Genomic DNA, 22,768 nt, shown 5'->3' with positions numbered 1-22,768 from the left:
CGTTAATTATTTGAGTCAAATTTAACAACAACGTTAAATTCATTTAAAAATTATTAGGACTAAAATTAAACGTTAGAAATCAAATTAAAATTTAACTCAAACTTTAAAAAAGTAGTACTATATGAAAAATTAAACCGAAAAAGTAAAGTGGAAATTCTTGGGAAAATACTCAAAATAGCTTGCTTTAGACGGTAGCTTAATGAGCAAAAATAAAGGATAGCCACATATGTGGCATATAATGTGTTCTATGTTCTGATTCAGTGTTCTAATGTTCTGGTTCAGTGTTGGTTCGTTTTGTCCTGACAGGGAAAAAATGAAGGCAAAAAGTGTTCGCTTTTATAATGCAATTCCTTGTATAGGTATTGTGACACAATAACAAGAACCCTGTTCATTGCATTTCTTTTCTATAGTACTATCATTATTATTGCATTATTCTATATCACCATAGAATAGCAATTCAATGTAATATTTTTCATACAAAATATTTATCACCATAGCTTATTCACGCACACCAGACAAGCTTCTTAGGTAATTCCTTTGAAACAATATATGATAAAACTAATTAAAATGGAATTTATTTAATTTAATCTCTTTATTTTTCATTCTCTCTAATTTAGGAGGAATGTGATAGAACTATAATGCGAGCATTAAAATTAAAAGATCTTGTCATTGCAGATTTGTAAGTATTCTAATCTAGCTCTAGTAAAGTCCAAAACCAGGATACTAAATGAAAGTGGACAAATTTCGGTGCTCCACCATATATATGTAATGAATAAAGAAATAATTAGGAGTTTTGATTTTTTTATTTTTATTTTTAAATGTGTTCAAAAAATTATTTATATATTTGTTTAAAATTTAAAAATTAATTAAAACCTTAAATTATTATTCACAGAAAGACAGTATGTAAGGTCCATCAACATAACTTGTTGACTTTGACTTGCCAAGTTGCCATGATGCTATCATAATTGTAGGAGGAAGAAACCAATCAAATGATCATGTAAATGAGTCAGCTGGGTCAATTTGGGGCCGTATCCGAATAGTCGAATAGACACGTTAAAAAATAAAACAAATAACACAGCCACAAAAAACACAACTTACTAAGAACAAAACTTAGGCCTGTTTGTTTGGTCAATATCTGTTTCTTTTTTATTTTAAAAGTTTTGTGGGAAAAAAGCAAAGATTTTTTCATTTTCATTTATTTATTTACAAATTTCTATATTAAAAAAAGGGAGTATTTTTCCTTAAAAAAATATTATTTTTAAACCAAACATGTTCCTAGAGACCATTTGGTACATAAAATTTATCCAAATTTTCGATAATGGTATATTAATATTACTTGGGCTCATGAATAGTCACATAAAATATTATAATGAAATATTTATCGGATACTTAAATTATAAATAAAAAAATCATATAATTTAAGACGGTGAATAAAAATGGAACTGAAATAGAAATAATGGAACAGTGAGCAGTGAAGTGTTTATTTTTTTCTTTAATAGTATTTTTTAATTTTAAATTGCTGTTAGCCAATAAATTATTATATAAAAAAATTAAATTTATAATATTTATTTAAACAAATAAATAAATTAACTATTAAAATAATTTAATTTGCTTTAAAGAATTCGGATCTAATGTATACATTCGCGGTATTTATCTAAAAATTATAAATATAGATCCGATCTACAAGGTTATTAAATCCGCACACTAATAAGATTGAATTATGAATTTTATGTAACTATCTATATATCTGTGTATTTACAAAAATAAATAAATAAATATTATTTTTATATTTTATTTTAATTAATAATTATCATATATATTATATTATTTTAAAAAATATATTAAATATTATTCTAAAATTAAACATATTTAAAAGAATGAAAAAAAATTATTAATTTTTTAAATAAAAATAAATTTTTAAAAAATATTTTTATTTTGTGAGTATATCTGATATCTAATCGGATCTGATCCGTATATTTGTCGATTGAATCATATCTAAACTAAAAAATTACAGATATTAAATCTAATCTAATAATTTTAATATAAATACAATCGAAATTTTAGTTATATCGGATCAAGCTGATGTACATTCACCCTATAAAGGATGCGTGGGTAGTGAAGTATATGTATGAAAATTGGAGGCCATGTGCAAGAAAGAAGGCATGATGTTGTAGTGTTTTTGAGACATGGGAGTCCATACAACTAGATAGTCACCCTCTCACATGCATAATAATGCATCATCGGAGCCCCACAAATACAACTAACCCCGGGTACTAATATTCTCCCACTGTTCCCTCCTAGCCACGTTTTAAGTGGAGCACCACACGACAATCTCTTTCACACCCCGACACAATCTTATACATTACGAAACATATACGAATTTCGAATTTCTCACCATCTTCTATTCCCTTTTCTTTGCTCTTCTTTTTCCTCACCTATCAAACTCTAAATCATCAATATAATCTAATCTAATTTTCGATTTCTCAATCATTTGTACCAACCAATTTGTGATCTACATACATATACTTCGTATGTTTTGAATTAATTAACATTTATCCCACTAACATATGTTTACATGTTAATTAATAATTAAAAATATTAAAAATTCGTAAAAATTTATTATTTTTTGTTATTATTTAATTTTTAATTTAATTTTTTAATTTATTTTTTTATTTTAATAATCTAACAAGATACCTTATTCTATACTTTTAAATAGTAATAATTAAATAATAACAAAAAAAAAATAATAACCCTATAACATTTTTCTTAATAATTACTGTAGCTGGTTGCTTACGTCTACATTAAGCTGTTTTTGGTTTTTGTATATTCTTGAACATAAATTAGAGTTACACATAGACCCAACCATACACAATTTTTTTAACATATTTAATAATTAATTAAGAACAAGATAGAGTATACAAATTAAACCTATTAAAATGTCAATATTATTTTTATACAAACCACTACTTTTCTACGGTTTTTCAATCCAAACCAGCGGTCGGAGCTGGAGGTGTTTTAAGGAGGGGACTAAGGGCGCATATGGTCCGGCCCGACCTAATTCCGATTTTAAAGGCTAATTTAGTGTTATTTTATTGGATCCAGAATCGAGTAATAATCTCAAAAATAGATTCGGTCATTATTTTAGGTTGGGTCCAAGTCAAAGCGAACCTGACTTCACTTGACCCATATGCACCATAAGAGAACTAAAAAAGATATATATGTTTTAAATTAATTTCAATGTTATATTATATTAATTATAAGTTTATTATTTTATTTTTAATTACATTTATTGAATTAGAAAATATATCAAAGAAGTATCAAATTAGAATTTGTAAACAAATTCAAGTTCAAATATAAATAAACTTTTCGGTAACAAATTTTTTTTTATAAATAAGTGCATTATAAATAAGTTTTTTTATGAATAAATTTTTTTATAAATTATTATTAAAGTTTTAAAAATTCAGTTTTCACTCAATTCAAACCCGGTATAATTGTGGCCCAAAAATATTTAAATTTCATTGAATTTAAAACTGGATTAAAATTTAAAAGATAGACTCAATATATATTTAAAATTGAATTTAAATCCGAACAAATTCAATTTCACCCGAACATAAAATCCCTACAAGAGACAACATGAAAAATAAAACTTACAAGAGGCAAAAGGAAAGAAAATTAGGAGGGGGGCTACAAACTTAAGAACTCTGTGTGTAAACATTATTAACTTAGGGGTCTATTATTGTACTAAGCACCGCCCCTATCCAAACCACCAACATTAACAACTCTTGGTCTAGTCTAAAATTCAAACCAACAATACGACATAAATCATTCTAACAAACATTAATCAAAATTTAAACAAGTCAAAAATTAAAAATATACAAATTTAAAAGTAAAAACAACAAAGAAGAATTGATGAAGATGAGGAAGAAAAGCAGGAGAGCCAAAAGAGGATGACGATGTGGAAGAGAAAAAGCAGCGGATTGAGAGGAGGAGAAGAGATTGCTACAAGGGCAACAAATAAATCCGTGGCACAAAGGCGAAGACAGTTGTGAGTTGTGACATAAAGCACAATAAATGTGGACAATAAATTTAAGTTTCGTCTGATAAAATTTTCATTTTTTAAAAATAGTTTATGAAATATGTCTTTTAAAATTTATCTCTTTAAAAATTGTATTCCATAAAATCAAATTAAAAATTATTTTTGATAAGTATAAATATTATAATTGTGTTTAATAAAATAATTTTTAAAAATAAAAAAATCATAATAGACATATATATAATAAAAAATAATTACTTTTTTTATATTAATAATTAATAAAGATAATTTTAAATATTTATTATTATATAAAATTATATTAAACTTTTTAATTTTGATAAATATAAATCAATTTTAAAATTTTTTTTTAGGTGTATTAAAAAATATTCTAATTTTTAAAAACTATAAACATAAGTACATAAATTTTTAATATACCAAATATAAAACAAGGTGCAACTCTTTTCTAAAAAATTTTACTAAACCAGGTTTTAAAATGTATATGTTGCCAAGTAAATAAGATAACGGATATAGAACATACTAAGATAACAACAAAGACTATAATATTAATTAATTCAGAAATGTGATGCAACAAAGACAAAGATGAGAAAAAAAGAGGGAGAATATACAAAGGACATAAGTTGCAATAACATCAATGATGATAACAATGACGACAAAATTAAGGAGGGAGTGATGGAGGGAGGGAGGGAGTGAGAAAGGAGGAGATGGTACCACCATGAATGAGTTCTTAGTTCGATGGATCGAATGATAACGTGAGAAAAAAAAAGAGATGATAGATTTAGGAATTTTGATAAGACATTAAAAATAAAATTATTCTAAAAATGTGTGTCAATCAAAATTTAGTATTTCAATTTTTTAGAGAGACATCAAATACATATTTTAATATCTATTATGTGACAATATCTATATTTTTGATAAATATAAGAATAAAGTGATAATTATATCTCTGAAAATTTTGATTTTAGACTAATTAGTTTTTTTAAAAAAAAGTATTAATTTTATTTTTTAGAATAATAAATGGTGGACACATGATATCTTTTTATTAATTTATTAACTAAAATTTAATGTATTGTTAACTACTTTGACGTGTCTATCTATAAAAGATAGTCATGTAGAAGATAACAACTTTTGGAGTGAAATTTCACTTGTTTTGATAAGATTTGTGATAAATAAAGAACAACTGATAAAGGGTATATAAAAACTCAAAAAATAATAAATACTTTACTATCCAAAAGACCAAAATTACATAAGTTTTCTGCTCATGTGATACTAACGAGATATGCACCACTGTAAATAATAAAAGATATAGACAATTTCATTTCGTTTTACACTATTTAGCGACAGAATAACATACATATCCACTATTTGCTATCTTAAAGGATTTAATTGGTACTTTTTTTTCAAAGATTAATTAGTCCAAAATTAACATCTCTAAAAATCTAATTATCACTTTACTCTAAGTATAAATATTAACCAAATTTCCTCCAAGATAACAATGTTTTCTTCCTTATATAATTTAATTTTTATGTATTAATCATAGAAAATAATTTTTACACATCTAACTGCATATTTTTATATTATTATAATAAGTAATTAATTGTTAAATTTATTATTTAAAATAATATTTAAACACATAAATTTAATTAAATGATCGTATAAAATTTTTTATACTATGATACATTAAAATTAAAGTTTTATATATAATATAATTTTTTGGTTAGTAATACTACAAGGCTAGTAAATATTTTTATTTTGGACTTGTATTTTGTCAATATTAATTTGAATTCACATTTATAAAATTTAAACACAAAATATATAGTTTGCAACGATATTTATTATAATTTATAAACAATTTAATTATGTTTTTTGAAAAAAAAATTAAAACATAAAGACTTATATTAAAATCAGCTTATAAATAAGTTATTTTATATTTGAAAAAATTATTATAGAAATACTTATTTTAAAGTTGTGTAATAAATAGAAATAATAAAGCTTTTGAGAAGGAAAGAAGTCAAATTTTTTGACTTCTTTAAAACCTCTTAAATAACTTTTCGAAAAGTTAAAAGCATATTTAAAAAACTGTAATAAATACCATTAATATGATTTTTCATAGGGGTGAATGCGGATCGGATCAGATATGGCTAAAATCTCGATTCGATCCGCACTAAAATCATCAGGATCGGATCCAATATCCGCGGTTTTTAAGCTTAGATCCGTTACGGATCGGATCAGATATTGGATATATCCGCAAAACACAAAAAATATTTTTCAAGCTTATTTTTATTAAAAAAATATTAATAAAATTCCTTTTTTCTACTCTTTTAAATATATTTATTCTTAAAATAATATTAAGCATACTTTTCTTAAATAATTAAACTAAAATAATACAACATATATGATAATTATTAGTTGAAATAAAACATAAAAAAAATATTTATTTATTTATTTTTGCAAATTTGCAGATATATGGATACCTACATAAAATTCGCAATCTGATCATATAAGTGTGCGGATCCGATCCAATAACCTTGCATATTGGATCCATATCCACAATTTTCGGATCAAATTCGGATAAATACCGCAGATATACGAATTAAATCCGATCGATGAACACTCCTAATTTTTTCATAAATAAAAAAATTTATATATATAAATTAATAAAATTTATTTATTAAAAATAATTTAATATTTATACTGATTAAATATGATACTAAAATTTCTAAAAACGGCTCACCCTAGGATTTTCGATTTTTTGGTGCCTTATATATAATATAATATTTAAAAAATATTATTTAAATACTAACCTTAATCACTAATATATTTATATATAAATATATGTATAATTTAATTTATTTTAATATATATTTATATTTTAATATATATTTTATATTGTAACTAAATTTGATAATTAATTTTACTGTACATAATACTATCGATATAATATAATATCTGAATTATGTTAATTTTAAAACGCGCTTAGGCAGCGGCATTATTGCCTAAGAAGAAGAGACGGCACTTTATTAATTCGTGATTATTGATACAGGCCACGTTGTATGATTACAACATGAAGATTTATTGTCGGTTAATTCGATTCGTTGTGATAGATTAAACCATACTATATACGAACACTGTTTGCACCTCCTCTTAAATCCCAATCCCAAAAACACTATCAGCATACAGCGCTTGTGGAATGTTAAGCTCAAGCCAGCGATAATTGCCCACTACTATATAAAGTGTGAGGATTCGCGGGAGCATGATTGACGGAAAATATCTATGATATTGTGAAAAGAAAATTATTCAGATCATTTTATTTTTATATAATTCTATTCCCTGCTTTGTCATGTTAGAATGGTTCCATTTGGTCAACTTGGTTGTCGCCTATGTGCCATAGAAATTCATATTAATAATTATGACAAAAGTCATCTTAGTTATACAGTCAACAATTTGTATGCGAAGCAAATTATAAAATGATAAAAGTCAGACTATCAACTACAGAATAAAAAAGTCATATTTTTACAAATATTTTAATAAAAAAATCATTAAATAAAATAATCTTATTATTTTTACAATTTAAAATTTTTTTGAGTAGTATGTGATAATAATATTTATTTATTCTCATTAAATTATTGAATTTAATTTTATAATAATTTTTTATTTAATTTTTAGTACTTAATAGTCAATTTAAAAATTTCATATTAGATATTTCTTAATTTAAATAAGATTAGTATTCTTTTTTAAAAATAAACTCAAAAGATATTATTTTTTTTTTTAAATTAGTTTTAATTTTTCTATAGCAATTAAATTAATTGAAAAAATTTTTTTAATTATGAATATCACTGAGAGTTAACTTTTCATTATATAAAAAGTGAATTTCTAAATAATTATTTAGTGATATATGTAAAAAAAGAGACATTTTAATTGTATTATTAAAAAAAAGATTACACAATTTTTTAAAAAATATAAAATCTAAAAAAAAATTTTAATTATATATTATTATTTAAACTACTATTTCAGTTTTGTAGTTTATAAATTATATATTTTAAAGACTAATCATATTTTATACTAACAAAATATAATTATAACAATAATTATGCTATATGTACATAAAAAGTAACTATCCATATATAATATATATTAAAATACAAAATATTCATTAAAAATAAATTAAACAATAAATATATTTATACACAAATTATAACACTCTGAGTTTTTAAAAATTAAATAATGAATTAATTATAATTTATTATTTTATTTAAAAAATTTTTTTTTTTAAATAATTAAATTAAATTTTATGATATTTTAAATTTAAAATTTATTAAGATTTTTAAATAATTTTTTTATAATAAGATATTTTTTATATTATTATTATTATTATTATTATTATTGTTGTTGTTTAGTCAAAGCCACTAAAAAAATGAAAGGAAAGAAATGAAAGACGTAGCTTATATACTAATGCATATATATATATTAGATGGGGCATCTAGTGTACAGATGCATTTGTAAAGATTTTTATCTTTTATAGTTATTTGTTGATTTTAAAAGCGTGTCACTAAAAGTGTTGCTTAAAGAGAAAGTGTTATCCTTAATCGTTAATTTGGCTCTGATACCAATTTTTAAGATGAAATTTCTTTTTCAAAATTATTAACTCTTCATATTTTACTTCGAATAAATTTATGATTTGTATAGATTTGGTTGGTGGTACTTTATAATCAAAAGTATTGAGTATTTCTACTATTACTAATTCTGATTTCATTTTTATAGTTTTTCAATCTTGTTTTAGTTTATGATATTCTTTTTTGCTTTGATTATTGTATATAAAATCTTTTATCTGTTTGTCTTTTTCTTTAATATAATTTTTCAAATCCTCCAAAACTTCTTTTATTTCTACACTTTCTGTTGTTTCTAAATATCTTTTTAATTTTTCAACTTCATTCTCCATTTTTTCTTTCAACAGCTTTAATTCTTTTAAGTCATAATATGGTCTTCCAGGCATTTATAAATTTTTTAAGTTTAGCTCCAACTTGTTTATATTTGTTCTTATTTCTATCTTTTTTATTATAAGGTCATTAATTTCGAACTGAAGATTATTTAATTCCCTTTTATACTCCTTTATTTTACTTTTTAATATTTTCGCCCTATGTCTTTTTATTTTGTTTTCTGGTTTTTCAATTTTTGTATACTTCATTATTTATCTTAGAATTTCTGCAAATTCTATCATTGATTCATCACTATTTTCTAGAGATTCTATTAATTTTTCTAACTCTTCAACTTCTCCTTTCAATTTGTCATAGATTATTTTTAGAGCTTCAAATGCTCTTTGATTTATTTCAGAAAACTGTAAATAATTCAACCGATTTTCTCTTTCAAAGAGTTCTTGTTTTTTTATCTTGATAGGTTACATATATTTTCTCTTTATTTATTGTCATAACTTAGTGTTTAGGGTGTCATTTAATTTTTCGACCTTTTTTGTTAATTCTTTTATTTCAGAATTTTCTTCTTTAATCTTTAACTTAGATAAACTTAAAGGGCTATTAATTTTGGATTCTCTTATTTGAAAATTTGATGAAACTAATTTTCCTGATGGTTCTTTTAGTAAAAGAACTGGGTTTTCAATAGCTTTATATTTTGGTATTTCTGTTTTTACAATTTTCTGAAATAATTCATCGACATAAATTCTTTCTCTGTTTTTAAATATTATACTATGATGGCTATTTGTTAAAGCATAATTTATTGCATATGTAATTGAAAATGGTTCATCGTCTTGTTCCATTAGATTCTTTCTGTGAAATTTATAAGCCAAACTTATAGATCTTCCAAGATTTTCAGTTGATAACGGTATAGCATACCCAAGATGGGCATTGAATTTAACATTTACGTTTGCCAAGTTTCCATGAACAATTCCAATTATTTGATCTATTGGGTCATCAGTAATTCTTTTGTCACAGATTGCTAGGCTTATTGGTGAATTAATTCCTTTCATATATGTAGATTTGATTAAGACTTGTATAGTACTAATATGAATCCATCCAATTTTAGATCTTTTTTGTTGATCCTTAATTTTCTCAATCTGTTTACTCAATTCTTCATCATTTATCAAAGCTATTTCAAGTTCTCCATTAGCAGATTTTATCTTTATAGGGGCTTCAAGTTGAATTTTTTCATAGTATATTATATTTTTTCTATTAAAAACTTCTTTTAAAAGATTTTGTTTATTAAAATTTTCATTTGATTTGAGATTTAATTCTGTTTTTAGAACAGCCTGTTTTTCGTTATCTAATAAGGCAGATGATCTATAATAATCAGATTCTTCCGTTAATTCTAAACTTTCTAAATAATTCATAACTATGAGATTAAGATAAAGGCGTACCTTTCTGGAGAAAAACTTCCTTTATTTAGAATATTTTACATAAGATGTTTTTATCTCCAGAGGGGAGATTGTAGATACTAACTCCAGAGGGGAGTTTAGAATTGGTTTTTCCTAAGGGAATTATTCTTCAAACTATAGAATCGCCTCGGCCGCTTCCTCCTTGCTCTCCTAGCATATGAGTACTCCTAGCCTCCTGCTTTCTATTGTTTGATTCCTTTTACAATTGCCTAAGCAACCTATTTATAATAGTTGGGTCTGATGGACAATTCCCATCCTTACCCTTCTTATGACGTCATTGCTTACGTCATTGTTTATTATCTTGCACCAGCTACATCGTTGGTGCTCTATGACCTAAGCGCTTATGTCACTATGCAATAATGTTGAGAGATGCTTCAAATGTGCTGTCCTCTTCTTTCATCATGTGACCTTCAGATGCGTTGTCTTCTTCCTTTATCATGTGGGTTGATTCCGTTTCATTATTGCTTTCTGAGACACATAGCTGGCACTTGTGGTCTTCTCTGTCTTTTATCAAATAGCAGAGATTCCTCTTTATCCCTTCGGGGAGCTTTTCTAAGAGTCCAGATAAGTTGTAGAATGCTGATTCAAATTCTACTAAGAGTCTCATCTCTCTTTCTTCAATTTCATTTCTTTTACTGGACACAAGCAAAGTATTTCTGCTTTTATAATTGATTCTTGTGTGAGATTCTCTTGTTATCTTTTGAGTTCTTTCGAAGACCCTTGCTAGTGTGCTGGCTAGTCTTCCTTCATGACTGTAGATTGTTAAATCTTGAACTTGATCAATTGGTTGAAAATTTCCTGGGAAGACGGACATGAAGATTACTTGATGTGCTGGAACCAAGCATTCTTCTTCTTCATTAAAAATAGGTTGACTATTCGTAAATTTTAGGGATATATCCCTTGGATTTACGTTGTCAATCATATTTTTAAATCTCTTTACTGCATCAATGAATCCTGCAGGAAACTCACTAATAATTTTCAAATCATTAAAAATTAAAATTGTATCAATTAATCCATACTGGAAAAACTGATAGGTGTCAGATGGGGAAGCCTCTGGAAATATAACCAGCTTTGTTAGCTGTTCTTTCGCAATAGGATAATATCCCAAGATTGCCCTTTTTTCTTCAGTCCAATTCAGGACTATGTTAAGGGTTTCTCTGAGATTTGATCTACAGACCCTTTTCTTTTCCTTAATTTCAGCCCTTGTAGGAATGTTTCTTATTCTCCCTGTTCTCTGGGTTTGAATTGGAGCTTTATCTGCTCTTTTTAGGGTTTGCTCTGGATGAAGAGTTTCATGTTCCCTGAAGGATTCTTTTGCTTCTTCCAGTGTTAAAAACCCTCCTTTATGAATTATCCTTGATTGATGTGTAAATGGTGCTGCTTTTTCCCAGGCATCATATACTCCTTTCATGGGGCCATTATAAATTACATAATATTTTTTATCTTGGGTGGATTTTTTGATAATTTCAGCAATTGTTTTATTTTCTGAAATTTTTTCCTCACCTGATTTGTCCACCACGCTTAGCTGGCTGAACTCTGATGGTTTGGGTTGTTGTGTTGATTTCATTGCTTCGATGGCCTTCTTGAGGGATTGGATCTGTATCTTTATTTGCTGACAATGCTTGCACGTTTCAAGTTCTTGTTCGTATTTTTGAATTTCTTGATCTATTGCGTTGTAGACGAACTCCATTCTCTTGTTAATGTATCTGCAATAACATTTTTGTCACCCTTAATATATTCAATTTTTATTGGATATTGTAACAAAAATAATTGCCATCTTACCAATCGTCCATGATTATAATCAACTTTTAAATTATATCGTATAAAACCTGTTAGGTAACTTGAATCTGTCCTTAATGTAAATTCTTTGGGTAGTAAATCAATTTTCCATTTCTTAAGAGATTTAATTGCTGCCAGAGTTTCCTTTTCATGAGTGGTATATCTCTGTTCTGTTGGAGTAAAAGTTCCTGAAATATACCTGCAAAGTAATTCCTTTGGGGGATATTTAGAATCTAGTGATTCTTTTTCTTGTTCTAAGCTTTTTATAGCTTTCTTAGCTTTTAGACATCTTGACCAGGTTATGTCTGAGGCATCTGTTTCTACTATTAAGTAGTCATTTTCTTCTGGAATATAAAGTTCTGGAAGTTTTTCACATAATTCTTTAATTATTTGAATTTGCATACTATCTTTTTCATCCCATTTCCATTCTTTTTTAGTACTTATTTTTGGAAATAAGCTTTTAGTATATTCTGTTATATTTTTTAAGAATCCTTGATCAGAAATATAGTTTATACACCCTAAAAATCTTTGTAATTGTTTTCTATCTTCTATTTTATTAGGAAATAAGTTTACTTTTTCTAGAATATTTGGTTGAAGTTTTAGCTTTCCTTGAGCGGATAAAATTAATCCAAGAAACTCTATTTCTTGTTTTGCTATTCTTGCTTTCTTTTTGCTAAGAACTAATCCTTTTTCTTTACATCTTTCTAAAACTATTAATAATTTTTGAAGATGATCTTCTTTATCCTGTTTTGTAAAAATTAGTATATCATCAATGTACACTAAAACAAATTCATTTAATTCCTTTAGATTTTCTTCCATAAATCTTTGATAAATACCTGGGGCTTGTTTTAATCCGAATGGTAATACATTCCATTCATAGAGCAACACACTTGTTGATTCTTTTGTTGGGCAAGTAAAAGCAGTTAATTTCTTTGTTTCTTCGTCTAAACGAAGTTGCCAATATCCTGATTTTGCATCAAGAGGTGAAAACCAAGTTGCTCCTTTGATTTTTTCTAAAATAGAGTCTTTTCTTGGAAGTTTATGAGCATCACCAATAGTTGCTTCATTCATCTTCTTATAGTTTATTACCATTCTTCGTTTTCCCCTTTTACTTTCATTATTGTTTTCAACGTAAAAAGCTGGAGCCGCATGAGGACTTTTACTTAATCTTATAATTTCTTTTTCCAAAAGATCTTTACATTCTAGTGAGAACTCTTCTCTATCTTTTGCGGAATAAGGAATTTTATTTGGAACATTTATCTCTTTTGTGGGATCTTTTAATTTAATGCTTACTAATTCGTTATTTGTATTTTTAATATCTAAAGGGTTTTCAGCACAAATTTCATCCAAAAGTTCTTCTATTTTTATTTCAAGATTATTTTTTGGAATGTTTATCTGAAAGTATAGATTTAAATAACATGTTTCTAGTATAGAAAATATTTTAAATTTTAAGATCTTATCTATAGTAGTAGTTGGTATTTTTATACGTTTTGATTTTTGATTTATTGAAGAATCGTGTGGAGCTTTTAGAACTATATATGTTAATTCTTGAATGAATGGATGATATAGCTTTAAAAAGTTATTTCCTATGATAAATTCCATTCCAGAATCTAACATATATATGGATGGAACAATGAACCTATAATTTTGAATAAAAATTTCAACCATCTCTGCTTTTTGGTCAATTTTATGTATTGATTTGTCAGCTGTTCTAACTCTTAATGGTTTCTTTAATTTTTTCCAATCAAGTTTTATATTTGAACTAGCAAAGCATTGTGTTGCTCCAGAATCTATGAAAGCATTTATAAATTTTTCTGTTATTTTTATAGTAATAAATGTAGCATTATTACTCAGTCTCTGAGTCTGTTTCTGAGACATATTCAAAAATATAGTCTAAGTTATCATCAGATTCTTCTAATGGTTCCATGAAACAAGACTTAGCAATTTCTATTTGTTTAGTAAGATCCTTTTTATCCTTCTTTTTTGGGCATTCATTTGCGTAGTGTCCTTCTTCTTGGCAATACCAACATTTACAATTTTCTTTTTTATTCGGGCAATAATTATTTCTTTGTCTTTTGTTTTTATTGTTATTTTCTTTCCTAAAATATCTCTTTTTTCTCCAGTTTGGATAGTATTTTCTTCTTCTAAATTGATATTTTCTTTTTCTTTGAAAATTTTTATTAAGACCATATTTTTGAGGTATTTCTTCATTATCCTGACAGCAAATTCTAATTATATTTGCAAATCTTTTTTGAGTTGCTTCTTGCATACAACGTTCTTTTATTTCCTCTCTTATTGAAGAGGTTGCTCCACCAAAATTATTTTCAATTGTTCCTCTATTTATTTCTCTTATAAATCTTCCCATTATAAATTCATTAGCAGGATATGGCAGTTTTGTTATATACATACTGAGATAATGATTTTTATCTTCTTCTTTAAATTTGTAATAGTGTATTCTATATTCACATATATAAGACTCCACATTACATAAATCATATATCTGAATATTAGCTAAATGGTTTTTTGCTTCTTGATACTCTTTATTATAGACTTCTTGTCTATGATCTATAATATTTTTTTCAAAAAATTCTTTATATAGAATCATCATTATATATAATATCTTATCATAAGCTGTTGTTTTTGTTTCTAATTCTTCTATAACTTGGTTTTCTATTGATGTCATATAATCTCTTATAGTTCCTTTAGTATGAAATCCTATGTAATTCCAAATGTCTCTTCCCGACAATTCACTAAGTTTTGGATTAGTAAAGACTTCTAATAAGAAGGAATTCAACCAGTTTTCAAAAATTTCTTTTTTGTTCTTTTTGGAGTCTAAATCGAGCATTCTTTCTCCTTCCATTTCCTGGATTTTAGAAACGTATTTTGATGGTATTTTTGTATATTTTGAATCTTTATTTATAAATCCTTTTTTAAAAGCATAATTATCAAAACCTGTTTCCCATTTAAATTGAGATTGATTATCCTTAGATGTTCCAGCTTCATTTTTTACTTGTATTGGAATTGCTGGTTCTTCGTCACTTGAATAATCTAGAATGTGTTCATTTTCTATGTTTTCAGAATTTACTAATTCTTCTTCTATTTGAAAACCATGTTCCATAATATTATTTTCTTGAGCCATTTTTAATTGTTTAAAAAGTATTGTAACTTCTTCTAATTTTTCTTCAATATTCATAATTTCAATGGTGGTTTTACTTTTAAGTCTGTTATGTTGATTATATTTTGAAATTTTTCTTCTTTGGGATTCTCTTTTTCCTTATTTCTTTTGAAATTTTATAGATAGTAATATTTCTTCAAGCATATCTACTATAGAATTTAATTGTGGGTTAAAAGTATGATGAAGATGTGGGGAATCATTTCCATGGTAGCATTTTTTAGAAATTCCATGTGAAAAGTAAGTTTTTTCAGGTTTTTGAAGTCCTTCAATAAAATTTATAGTAAAATAAAGATTTTGAGAAAAATCATTTTGTATTGATTTTAAGAATTCAGTGTCATTACAATTAACATTGGTTAAAATCATTAATTTTTGATCTATTAGTTTTGATAATTTAATTATTTCTTCTCTTAAATCTTCTAATTTACTTTTTTCCATTAGGTGACGCTTTTCTTTGTGAAGAGTTACGATTTTAAGTTAAAAGTGTGGTTTTAGAATGTGTGGTTTAGATTTTGCCATGTAGGCACATCTTTAAAACAACATCTTTACCATATATTTCTCCATATTAAATATATAAGCTTATTAATCATTCATCATTATCACCACCGAATTATACAAAACAAAAGGGAAAAGAAAGTGTTAACGGGGCTTGCATGTATTTATATATATACATACATATATACATGACACCTATCTTTCTATTTATTAATTACTGTTAAAAATAAGAAACTAAACTGGAGAAAGGATTTGTGTATTATTGAGTGTATTTAAGTTGTTTGGAATGATACAATATAAAGAGTATTTATAGGTACTAAGAGAATAGTAATAATAAAGACGTAATCTCCTATAATAAATATTCAGATATACTAAATAATACTAATTGATTTTAATTATATTCTGAGTTTGAAACTTATTTAAAACAACGAAAGAAAGAAAAAAAACTACATAAATTGTTAAAACATGTGCAGACAGAACGGCCGGAAGGAAGCGCAAACGGAACTGCCGCTAGTCTGAAGGAAGCGCAGACGGAACTGCCGCTTGTCTGAAGGAAGCGCAGATGGAACTGCCGCTATTTGAGGAAACGCAGACGGAACTGTCGAAAAGAAACGCAGGCAGAACCGCCACAAAGAAACACGGATGAAACGGAGAGAAGGCAGATAGAATTGCCACGAGAAAATGCTGACGGGACGCAGATGGAACTGCCACGAGAGAAGACGAAAACTATATGATTTCTTCATGAGAATAGGTAAACAATGGATGACAATGGTGTTTGATCATTCGACTCGAAAAAAACACAAAACGGAAAAAATAGGCTAGTCGGTGAGGTGAAAAAAACAACAAAGGAGTGACAAAAAGGAAAGAAGAATGGCATAGAGAAAAATATATAAAAACTACGGTGATTTCACCACAAGGAAAACAACATATCCTCTTCAAGGAGGATACCATGGCTATGATAGCATGTTAGAAACAAGAAACTTAACTAGAGAAATGATGGTATATTATTGAGTGTATTCAAGTTGTCTATTCAAGTTGTCTGGGATGATACAATATAAAGGGTATTTATAGACACTAAGAGAATAGTAATAATAAAGACGTAATCTCCTATAATAAATATTCAGATATACTAAATAATACTAATTGATCCTAATTGATTCTAATTATATTCTAATAATTACCATTACCATCCTTAGTTCATTTGGTCTATTTCATCACTGAAACAAAAATCAAGGAATAAGGAAAAGAAAGAGTGATCGAGGGTGAGGGAGAGAAACCGTGGAACCTCCGAGTTTCTAATTTTGATTTCTTGCAATTTGTAACTTCAATAAAAAATTTATTTTGATAAAAATGTTTGTATTTTTTTCTTTTACGTATTAGTATCATTTTTGTTTAGTAAAAGTTGATAGTAATGTAATTCTTCTTTTTTTTTTTTTTTAGTTTGGCTAATTAAAGTTTTAAGAGGCATAGACAATTTATAACGTTTTTTCTTCAACAGCTCGATCAAAAAATTTTTCTAAAATTTTTGTTGATTTTAATTTCGTATGGAGATAGAGGTTTCATTTTTAAAATTATAAGTTTTTAATTCATAAATGCTCAGAAGCTTAATGAGTAATTACAAATAATTTATGACTGTCTAAACTAGTTGAATAATGAATTTGAGTTAGATTTTTTATTGTAAAAATAACTGAATTTGATGAATATGTGTTTGATTCCCTAAATGTCTGAGGATGCTAAAAATTCTGATTTCTAACTGATTGTGATGAGAATTATCGAAATTGTAGTTGTGTGTGCCGATGAAAATTAATGAATTATCATATATTTGATTGATGATGAATATAGCTTTATTAGGTGCTTGAATGATGATTAAAGTATATGAATTGTTATGTTTGACATAGCGCAGAAAAGTGAAAGCTTGATTATAATTAAGTACTTGAAATTTGTTAAAACTGTTAAATTTGGATTCTTGGGCTGTGTTGGCTGTGAAGGCAATTTAGAATAACTGAAGAAATGTTAGGTATGTGATTTCGGAAGGGTTATAAGTTTAGATGTGGGTTAGGATATGTAAGGTTGTTGGAAAAATTCAAGGCAAAAAATTATGCATAGTTGACAGTAAAGTAAATCAGTTTCTAAAAGCAGTTCTGGTCATAATTTTGAATGAAACTATTTTTTTATGAAACTTTAAGGTGTTTTGAGCATCTCATAAAAAATTCAGGGTTTATTGATGAGTGATTTAGGAGAAATAAATTTTTGAAGATTGATGGTTTCTGTAGAAAATTATGTTTCTTAACTGCAGAAGTACCAATTTTCAACTCACTTAATTTGCAATTATGATGAGTTTTTAAACTGAAACTAACGGGCCATTTCAAGCTTTGTGTGTCCACAATCTTCAGTTTAAATTTTGTGTCAATTTTTTTTAACCAATTAGATATGTTGCAAAGAGTGTGAGTTGCTCGCTGGATTTTGAAAACAGAATTCTAAAAGGCAAGGCTGTGTTTCTAACCTCATGATTTTTTTATGTGACATGGTAATAATCTGAAATTTGATTTTTTAAAAAGCTAGAAGAGTCTTATTTAAGGTCATAAATTTTGAAAGGCAATGAGTGAGAATTGAATTTTTAGTAAATTTAACAAATTTACTGTCCCTGCTATTTCTTTTCCGCATTTTCTCAAAAAAATAATGACTTTTTAAGGAAAATAGTACAAGTTTAAACTATGATCAAATTTCCTCAACACCAAGTTTTGAGTTCTAAATCAGTAGTATTAGAACAACCAAAGAAGGTTTAAGGTTAATTGGTGATGCGAAAATATGTGTAATTAAGCGGTGATGTAAAGGTACGTTTAATAATGTAAGTGATGTGGAGGTGTGTAGGAAAAAGATCTTCTCCAGTTTTTTTAACAATTGATAGAATCCAGTGTGATCTATCACCTTTGATTCTATGAGTGGGCCCAGAAATAAATAAGAGAGAGAGTGCAATGAATGGTTAGATTGAACACTGGATATCATCCAGTTTTTTTCTCACTGGAGATGATCCACTCCCGAGGTGTGTATGTAATTAGTGATGTGGAGGCATAATAAAGAAAAAAATGAAAAGCCATGCATGAAAAAGATAACGGGAACGGATAATGAATCATGAAAAGGGTATGTCGAATGGGTCTTGCTCCAAAGTGCTAATGCGGAAGTGCCCGCTTGACTGATAGCCTAAAATTGCTAATGCGGGAATGTCCGTCTAACTGATAGCATATTGTATATTGAATGGGCATTTATCCCGAACTGCTAATGCGAAAGTGTCCGCTTAACTGATAGCTTGAAATTGCTAATGCGAAAATGTTCGCCCAACTGATAGCACTGTTTCTTACTGTGATGCACATTAAAATGTTATTATGATGAGGCTTAACTAATACGAGTAACAGTGATACCAAGGTATCTAACTGACACAGTAAAGGAACTATATTCAGGATTCACTCCGAGTAACGTTGGATTGCGGGTAGACAACTGATGCATGAGCTGATCATGGCCTGCGTTAAGAATAGACATGTATAATCTTATTTGCACATTTGTATTTAATTGCGTTTGTTTATTTTGTTTATTTGTGATTGTGCCGTTGTTTTGGTGACTTGTTTGTGTGCTTGATTAGATATTTTACTTGTGCTGTGAATTTAATAATATATTGAGGACTGATATTTGTGTGTCGAATTTAGGTATATTATTTATGATGCTAGCTTATTTAGATATTACAGTAATTTGAAAAATGTTGTTTATGGATGAGGAATTGTTAATGTTACTAAGATTTTTGTTTAAATAACGTGATTTAAAGAAAGAAATTTAAAAATGTTTTAAGTAAGAAAATTATTTTTGTGATATGAATTAATTATTTGTATTTATTCTGTTTATTGCGGCATTCACGTTCCCTATTGAGAACGTATGACTTTATTCTCATCCCAAAATTTTTTAAAAAACCTTTTTAAAGGTACAGACAGGACGACTAATTGAAAAGTTACAGACGAATAGAAGACTTGTTTGGCTAGTTACTTCTGGGTTTGTTCCCCTCGCTCTTGATGTTTTAAAGTGTTGTTTTTTTTTACTGAGGGGATAGATTTGCAATTGAGTATTGTATGAACAGTTATTATGTATTAATAATAATTATGTGAATATATGTTTACCTGACATAGTTGAGCTTGAAGTATATAACAAAACAAAATGAAAATTTGTTTTTCTTAAAAACTATCGACAAGTTAACAAGTAGAGGCTCAATATCAAATAAATAAAGTATGAAAATTCAAGGAGTAAAATTAAATAATGTCCGGACTTTTAGTGCGATCATGAGGTGCTAAAAGTTAGAGTGTTACACAAATACATAATAATTAATGAATAATTTGATAGCTGATTTTCATGTGCATATAATATTTTTATTACAAAATTATTAAAATTTATCTATTTCGTGTCCTAAAAATACATATTAAGATTACAAATTGAGAATATTTTTATTGAAAATTCAAAAAATTTAAATTTTCAACGTATTTATTTTGCAATTATTAAACGAAAAAACTTAAAACCTTCCACTAATGATAAGTTTGTCATGTGCCCTTAAAACACATGTTAGCTAAACCCAAATTATTATTATTATGTTATATATATTTTATCCTCACTATCAAAATTTTCTGGATCTGTCACCAAAATTTTTTTTGTGACTATCTGTCACCGGGTTTAATCATAGTACATGTTCTTTCCAAATTGGAGACATAGAGATCTTAAAGTTTGTGGGTTAAGTATGGTTTTGGTCCCTAAAGTTGAGGCTGAGAATCAAAACCGTCCCTCATCTAATTTTCGATTTAGAATCGTCCTTAACGTTTTTTTCGTATTAAAATCATCTATTTTAATAATTTTTTTACATTATTCCTAAACTACCCTTATTTATTTTAATAAAAAAGTTATAAAATTTTTAAAAAATAAAAGAAAACGTGATAGGGGAAAGAAAACGCGTCAGGGAGGGGGGGAGGGGAGGGGAGGGGAGGGGAGGGAAAAGGGGAAGGGGGAGGGGGACGGCGCCGGCGAAGCTTGGAGCTGCCGTCGCGCGAGCCAGGGAGAGAGCCTCGACTTCTGCACCGCCGCGTTCTCGCCACTGCTTCTCGACGCCTCGCCGCTGTTCCTCGCCGCCTCGCCGCTTCTGCTTCTTGCTGCGATCTCTGTTTCTATTTCGCCTTCTGCTTCTTCTGGGTTTGCTTGAGTGCTTCTGCATCTTCTGCTTTCTCTTCTACTTTTTGCTTCTGTTTGAGTGCTTCTGCTTCTTCTGGGTTCTGCATCTTCTGGGTTCTGCTTCTACATCATTATTGTATGTTGATTTGTTGAATCTGGATTTTATTTGTTGAATCTGATTTTGATTTGCTGGATCTGGATTTGAATAATGGATTTGTTCATCATAATTCCTAATTTCCTAATCTGGTTTTGTTGGTTTTGTTGTTGTTATGAGTTTTTTATTTCTGCTTCTGCTTCTTGGTTTTGTTGGTTTTGTTCTTCTATTGATTTTTTATGCTTTCTGCTTCTGCTTGTGTTGGTGTTGGTGTTGGTGTTGGTGGTAGTTGATGATTAGATTTTTGATGGTCTAGAATTCACAAATGAATTCTCGTTGCAAGTATAGTTTCTAAACCAACAATAATCCTTTCATACAAAGATTGTTTGTCACAAGTAACAAACCCCTAAATTTATAAACCGAAGTATTGAACCTCGGGTCGTTCTCCCTAGGAATTACAATAAAGTGCCTTGTTATTGGTTGTGAGTTGTTTTGGGGTTTTTGAGATTTTAGACAAGAAATATAAATGGTAAAGAAAATAAACTAACAACTAACAAAACTCTTGGCAAGATATGAGAACTAGAAATCACATCCTAGTTATCCTTATCAATTGTGATGAGAATTGTTCATTGCTCCCACCTAGTTAACCTCTAACCATGAAAGAAAGTCAAGTGGATGAATCAATTTGATTCCTCAAGTCCTAATCAACTTCTAAAGGAAAGACTAGCTTTAGAGGCATTCAAATCAATTAGCAATCTCTAATTATCAATCAACAAAAGAGGTTGATAACTCAAGTGTTACTAATCACTCTACCTAGGCCAAGAGGAACAAAATCTGTACTAAAATCCAACCAAGCATTTCATCAAACACTTGGAAGCTATAAAAGAAAAGCAAAGCAAATTGACAACAAGAATAGAATCTAACAACAATTATTGCAAGAAATTAACAACAACAATCAAAAGAAACACAATTATTATGAATTACCTCTAATTGAATGGAAAGATAGATCTACAACAAAATATAAGAACAACATAAAAGAGATTACAACAAAAGAATGGAAGAATAATGAATGTAATAACAAGGAATTGAAAGATAGAAGTAGAAGAAGATGAATCTAAACCTAGATCTAAGAACTAAGTCTAATCCTAATCCTAATCCTAGAGAGAAGTGAGAGCTTCTCTCTCTAAAACTAACTCTAAACTAATCCTAATGTGTGTGAATGATTGAATCCCCTTTGCTCTTCAATCCTTGGCTTTAAATAGCATCTTTGGCGCCAAAGTTGGTTGAGATTGGGCCCCACAACCCTTCTGAATTCGTTGGCCACGTTTACATTAAAAAAAAACATAAACCAGCACCGACGCGTATGCGCACAGCACGCGTACGCATTCAGGGGCGAGTTCAACTCTTTGCCTTTTCATGATTTCTCCACTTTGCATGCTTTCCTCTTCACTCGTTTGATCCATTCCTAGCCCTTTTCAATCTGAAATCACTAACAAACACATCAAGGCATCTAGTGGAATCAAAGGGAGATTAAAATCATCAAGTTAAAGACTTAAAAAGCATGTTTTCACATCTAAGCACAAATAAGGAGACAAT

This window comes from Arachis hypogaea, chromosome 6 (genome assembly GCF_003086295.3).
Source record: "Arachis hypogaea cultivar Tifrunner chromosome 6, arahy.Tifrunner.gnm2.J5K5, whole genome shotgun sequence".
In the NCBI taxonomy this organism is placed as follows: Eukaryota; Viridiplantae; Streptophyta; class Magnoliopsida; order Fabales; family Fabaceae; genus Arachis; species Arachis hypogaea.
Note: the sequence above shows the minus strand (reverse complement) of the source record.